Source organism: Dermochelys coriacea, chromosome 9 (genome assembly GCF_009764565.3).
Source record: "Dermochelys coriacea isolate rDerCor1 chromosome 9, rDerCor1.pri.v4, whole genome shotgun sequence".
Classification (NCBI taxonomy): Eukaryota; Metazoa; Chordata; order Testudines; family Dermochelyidae; genus Dermochelys; species Dermochelys coriacea.
In genome coordinates, this window is record NC_050076.1 from 43,676,676 (window position 1) to 43,684,183 (window position 7,508).

Below are 7,508 nucleotides of genomic sequence, written 5' to 3' on the forward strand. Positions count from 1 at the left end.
CTCTTCCCCATCTCCCTCTAACCTCTATGCATAGCCACCACCATTGCCTTTCACATGATTTTGTCTTTCTTAGAAGGTGAGTCCTCAAGTCAACCTACAAGTCACTGAGTTGCACCTCCTCCATTGTATCTCTGGAGACTAGCTTAGAATCATCAGCAAATGTTGGGTGTTTATGGATCTTCTAAAGAACATCAGTCTCTCTAAATCTGCTTTTTTTGACTGATAATAACGATGTGCTGCCTTGACAACACCCTGGCCTTCCACCATTTTCTCATGTTTTTGAATATGCCATGTAAAACTCATCTCATTTTAATCTCCCCTTTTCTACCAATAGGGAATTCTCTTTTCTTTGAGCCTGAGTCTGGGCATAACACAAATCTCTCAGGAGATTTCTTTTGTTCCTAACCACTCATATTATGTAGGCTTTTCTGGTTTATCAACCAAACCTCTGTTGAGGTAAGTTATTGCCCTATTTGTCCATTATCTCCACAATGTCCATCAAAATGCTCTGAAAACAACATCAAGTTCAGGTCATCTGCTACATTTATAGACAGCAGAAAAAGAAAAGAACCAGGTTAATAATTTACCAAGAGGACTGTGCACTGACAGTAGTAAAGAGAGGAATATTTCATACCACCTTTCCAAGGCAGTATAAAGAAAAGGAATTGCTGACAAGAAGCTGGATTTATTCCCTGGTTTAAAATCTAATTTCCATCCTCATGGCTTCCACTAATCCACCTAAAAGAAGAAAGATTAGTTTGAAAAAGTGAAAGGTCTTTTAATAAGTAAGTCTGTGTTATTGTTTTTAAATCACTTTCCCATTTTTCAAACTAACTTGATGTTGTACTTGGTAGGGAACAATGAATGGAGCAGGAAATGTTTTCAATCTGTTTGGCCTGAGGAGCAAAGACACCACATTGTGTGTGCTCCACATAGTTCACATTGCTAGAAAAAGAACATACACCCTGTGGAACATTAAAAGCACACATTTCCCAGTGGTAATAATTATATTTCAGAGTACATGAGTTATTTATTTTCCTGATTTAAGGCAGATCCATTGCCAAGTATTTTACAGACTAAAATTTCTGGAGATCAGTCAATTCCCTAGGCAGCCAAGTGCAGTTCAGTGCATGCCATTTCTTGATTATAAGAATAAATCACTATTTCCCCTTCAGGGTCTGTCTCCTTCATCCCATGAAGTGGGAGCAGGTATGGGAGGAGGCATAAGCTTATCCTCTCCTTAGTAATGCCCCCACCCATATACAACCCCTAAAAGCAGGTAGGCAGAGAGGTTGGGACATCCAGGCCAGCTGGGGTACAAGGGGAGGGGTTGGGAGAGCTAGAGGAGGGAAGTGAATGGCACTGGGCAGCCTGAGGAGGATGGAGAATTCTTGGGGTGAACAAACCTGGGGGAAGGGACAATTAGGACATCTGTCCAGCTGCTGCCTTTGTGCTCTTTCTGTCTCTCACAGTGTAGCCTTCATTCTCTGTGCCTCACCCAATCTCTGCAGAATGCCCTAGCCATAAGGATATTGGCTATTCTGTGGTGGGTCATGGGCTCCTGCTGGGGATGTTCCACTTGTAATTAAATATTCATGCGGTCAGAGACACACAATTGACTGCAGGTCAGTGGTCAGGGCACTCACCTGGGATGCAGGAGACCCAGCTTCAAGTCCCTTCTCCCAATCAGGTAGAGCACAGTCTTGAGCCGAGATCTACCACATCCCTGTTAAGTGCCCTACTTGCTAGGGTCTCTCTCTGTTGCTCTCTCTCTCTCTCTCTCTCTCTCTCGAAGTTCTATTGTAGACACAAGAAACTTTCCTGACAAAAATTGTCCCTTTCCTGCAAAAAATTGTTGTTTCAGCAAATTGGCATTTTCCAACAAAAAGCTATGCAACAGCTCTAGTTAATGTATTCTTGCATGCTACCTTCCTCTTCCCACAGCAGGACTCCTACTCCCCCACTTCCCTTTCACCATGTACGGGCTCCATCAACCTCCTCAGCCCTTTCTAAGCTTCAGAACATGGCAATGCCCGCAGTGAATGTTACCAGAGATACCCAAATACATGCTAGAAGCTCAAGAGGTTCAGGTGAGTACTGCGGTACCTTCCTCCTGGCTGCTGTAAACCCTCCTTCATCCCTACTCTGACAGTCTAGGAAAATATCCAGCCTCCATAATGACACACAGATTAACCAGAGTCCCAGGGATTCAAATTACAGGTGGGCATGAACTCAAAATTCAGATCCAGAACTGAATTGCCCTGCCAAAAAACCTTTGAGCTTGGAACTTTTTCAGGGTTTTAGTTCAGGCCTATCTAGCTAAATCATTGTGTAGCGCCTTGATGCTTATATGAAGTACTGCCAGCTAGATAAATGTATTCACAATGATACTTTTTCCTAACCAATTCCATAACTAAAGTTTCCTTGACACCTTCACTAAGGCATCTTCTACCTTTTATTGCAATATATATAAAACCAAAGTAGCTTTAGAGGCATTAAAATAACACCCTGTGAACCTGTGAAAATCCCATTTACTGGATTGTTCTTGCCCTTTGTATTTTTCCCTTCTTTATAAAATTATATAGTTCAGTCTGAAGGACTGCACTCAGCAAAGTACTGGAAAAATTGGTGTACATACCTGTGTATATACAATTGCTATGTTGTACATTATTGTGGCTATAAAGAGCAAACTTATTTTTTATTTCAGTTGTTGGCATAATTTGGCATTTCCACATTGCTTAACTAAAGTTATTTAAGAATCTTATTTGGTTATTATATTGGCCTTTTATTCTGTTTGACCAGGGCACCTTTCATACTTCGTGTTAGTTTAGCTTTCAGGTGTTTAGATGTGATTTCTGGAAAAGCGCTTAGTATCCAAGAGGGTTTGAATTGTACAACAGGATCCAACTTCAAATCAACTTGAGATGTTAGCAAGTCAGTTTTAAACCACAGAAAGGAGAAACATCTACTTTAATTTAATTGCAAACGGGATCCTGATTCCTGTTGTCCTTAAATAAACAAAATGTTACTGTAATAAGAATGATAAAAACTGCAGTAAGACTACTGTATTTTAAAAAGTAACAGGAAACAGGTTTGCTCTCAAGTAACCTCCCTAAGGGGGCAGCGAAAACATTTGCCAAGCAGGTGGAATCTTTAGCGAAAGGTCAAAAAAAATACTACAAAACACACTGGGAATACTTTAAAGTAAAGTGATGGTTTAAGACAAGGGGCTGCTTAGTAGACAAAGGCAGATCATGTGGTTTTCACTGCACTGGAACAGGATCAGTGGCTTGTTAAGAAAAGATCTACTGCAATGCAAAGTGAAGGAATGACCCAACATCCTTTCTATAAGCTCTCAAGTATATCTTGCTGATGGAAATATATCTGTGGGTTTGCCTGTATGTGGGGCAGGAGGGAAGGCGTTGGTGTTTTGCGGAGCAGGGGTAGAAGAGAGCGAAGAATACTCATTTTGTGAGTATTATTTTTTCCCCTACTACTATGGCTTAACCCCTAAAAAATCTTTAACTTTAAAGTTCTCTATTAACTTGAAACAGTTTCATTTCACCTGGCAGTTATATTTTGGACTAGCCTCCCCTCACCGAGGTAGTTAATATGGTATGTACAGATAGATTATCTCATTTAATTTGTGTTTAAATCTTTGGTGCAGTGAGGAGCAGGATGGAGAGAAAGGTTAGTACAGGCAGTGCCATATGCTGCCATCGTGTTTTCATGTATTGGCTAATTCGAGTGATGATTAAAAAAGTGGATGGATGTTACCCAGAGAACCCTGAAACAGCCCTTGTCTGACACAGAGCGAGACAAGATGCTATCCCTGGGATTGCGAGAAGGTAGAAGGCGCTGTGCTCCTTCCATTGAGAAAAATACTTAGTGTTATGTGAAGACAAAGATTTGAAGGGAGAAAAGGTTGCTTGTGATGAAGAGGTACAGTAGAACCTCAGAGTTATGAACATCAGCATTACAAACTGACGAGTCAGCCATACACCTCATTTGGAAATGAAAGTATGCAATCAGGCAGCAGCAGAGACAAAAAAAGAAAAAGCAAATACAGTACAGAACTGTGTTAAATGTAAACTACTTAAAAAATAAAGGGAAAGCAGCATTTTTCTTCTTCATAGTAAAGTTTCAAAGTTGTATTAAGTCAATATTCAGTTGTAAACTTTTGAAAGAACAACCATAACGTTTTGTTCAGAGTTACGAATATTTCAGAGTTATAAACAACCTCAATTCCTGAGGTGTTTGTAACTCTGAAGTTCTACTGTAAAGTTAAAATTAGGGCTGTCAAGAGATTAAAAAATTTAATCGTGATTAATTGTGCAATTAAAATAATTAATTGGAATTAATAATGCAATTAAAAATTAATCACAATTAATTGCACTGTTAACTAATGGAATACCATTTATTTTAATTTTTTTGATTTTTCTACATTTTCAAATATATTGATTTCAATTACAACACATAACACAAAGTGTACAGTGCTCACTTTATATTTATTGTTGATTACAAATATTTGCACTATAAAAAACAAAAGAAATAATATATTTCAATTCACCTCATACAAGTACTGTAGTGCAATCTCTTTATCATAAAAGTTGAAATTACAAATGTAGAATTATGTACAAAAAATAAGTGCAATCAAAAATAAAATAATGTAAAACTTGAGAGCTTACAAATCCACTCAATCCTACTTCAGCCAATCACTCAGACAAAGAAATTTGGTTACATTTACAGGAGATAATGCTGCCTGCTTCTTGTTTACAACATCACCTGAAAGTGAGAACAGGCGTTCGCATGGCACTGTTGTAACAGGCGTAGCAAGATATTTATGTGCCAGATGCGCTAAAGATTCACATGTCCCTTCATGCTTCAACCACCATTCCAGAGGACATGCGTCCATGCTGATGACAGATTCTGCTCTATAATGATCCAAAGCAGAGTGGACCAATGCATGCTCATTTTCATCATCTGAGTCAGATGCCACCAGCAGAATGTTGATTTTCTTTTTTGGTGGTTTGGGTTCTGTAGTTTCTGCATCTGAGTGTTTCTCTTTTAAGACTTCTGAAAGCATGCTCCACACCTCATCCCTCTCAGTTTTTGGAATGCACTTCAGATTCTTAAACCTTGGTAGAGTGCTGTAGCTATTTTTAGAAATCTCACATTGGTACCTTCTTTGTGTTTTGTCAAATCTGCAGTGACAGTGTTTGTAAATCAAACAACATGTGCTGGGTCATCATCTGAGACTGCTGTAACATTAACTATATGGCACAATGTGGGTAAAATAGAGCAGGAGACATACAATTCTCCCTCTGAGGAGTTCAGTCACAAATTTAATTAATGCACTATTTTTTTAATGAACATCATAAGCATGGAAGCATGTCCTCTGGAATGGTGGCTTAAGCATGAAGGGGCATATGACTGTTTAGCATATCTGGCACACAAATATCTTGCAAGGCCGGCTACAAAAGTGCCATGTGAACACCTGTTCTCACTTTCAGGTGACATTGTAAATAAGAAGCAGGCAGCATTATCCCCACAAATGTAAGCAATTTGTTTGTCTTAGCGATTGGCTGAACAAGAAGTGGGACTGAGTGGACTTGTAGGCTCTAAAGTTTTACATTGTTTTGTTTTTGAGTGCAGTTATGTAAAAAAAATCTACAATTGTAAGTTACACTTTCACAGTAGAGATTGCACTACAGTACTTGTATGAAGTGAACTGAAAAATATTTTCTTTTGTTTATCATTTTTACAGTGCAAATATTTGTAATAAAAACTAATATAAAGCACTGTACACTTTGTATCTTGTATTGTAATAGAAATCAATATATTTGAAAATGTAGAAAAACATCCACAAATATTTAATAAATTTCAATTATTATTCTATTGTTTAACACTGTGATTAATCGTGATTAATTTTTTAATCAATTTTTTGAGTTAATTACGTGAGTTAACTGTGATTAATTGACAATCCTGGTTAAAAATCAATCAATATCCTACTCTTTGGATGCTGGATCCTGGAAGATACTTGCTGTGGGAGCCAACCATAACTATGGGGTAAAAGAGAGAAGTTGGATTGGGAAAGAAAAGTAAAGGGTCTAACACCAAAAATGTCACAGGTGAGCAGCTGCACACACAGTTTATGGAGCAGATCCCTTATCGCAATTCTGGCTAGCTTGTTGGTTCAGGCTGGCCATTACTATTTTAATTAAACAGTTTCCCCCCACCCATGACCCACCTTTTCAAAGTACATTGATAGGTTTTTCATTTCATACTCTACTGCCCTCCCCAAAAAACAGGAAATTAAATCATTGATGCTCTTGAGCGAGTGGCAGCTGTCCTTTGATTAACCGTCAAGCAGTTCAAACATTCACAAAAAAAACCTAAGATATTTCACTGCCCAGCACACTCTGCAGTGTTCTTTACTGAAGTCCCACAGCCATACACTGAGAGCCTGAAGTGCACTGGTAAATGCTAGTAATGGGCACTACAGTTTTGTTTTCCCTCCATAAGTGTGCAATTAGGTTGGAGGAGGAAACCAGTTACTTTCATGGACAGGCACCATTTTGATTGTCATCCAGTGCTGAGAACTCCTTAAGCCATTCTCACACCCGCAGATTCACTTCTGTGTGCCCTACTATTGGTAGGCTTTTGTCCAGATACAGAAGAGCTCTGTATGTTCTCAGAACACAACTCGCTAACAAAAGGTGTCAGAAACAGCCCCTCTCTCACACACCCCACAAGCTTCCTGATCAACCAGGATTGAAAGTGTTTGGCTGCTAGTTTAAACACCCGAGGCCAGATGCTCAGCTGGTGTAAGGCGGCATAGCTCCATTAATTTCCAGAATTAGTTATTGCAAGTGGTTTATTTAGATATTATGACGTATTCACAGCACCCATATCCTGGCAGCAACTAATGTAGCCTTCACCACCACCACCACTCATCTCAACGGGAAATTAACTGTGAAAGCACCTGAGTTCAACTTCAATGTGAAAATTGTGGAGTTTCTCAGGACAGGAAATGGTGATCTGAGATGCTGCCTTTTTTTTTTTTTGACTGCTCATGGAGATGGGACAAAATGATTTTCAACACTCATTGGTCTGTGTTTGTACAGTGGCTCACACAATGGGGTTCCTGGTCCACCCCAACTGCTATTGCAATAGAAATAATGAGAGACCAGATTGTTTATCCTGCCTACATTTATGGCCCAGAGTGCTAGACACCTCACTCTACCAGATGTCTGCATTAGTCACTGGTTGTACACAAGGGCTAGATCCACAGTTGGTATAAATCAGCATTGCTCCATTGACTTTGGTATTTAAAAAGACCTGCAACCTATTAATCAATTAATTATTACTATATAACCCAGATCCCGAGCAAAGGAGGCCCAATGCTGAGTATTTTTTATCAGTGACAAAAATCTGAATTACTTCAGAGGAAAAACCCAGATAAAGCACACAAATAGCAATACAGTGAAGCTAGTACATTAGTGGCA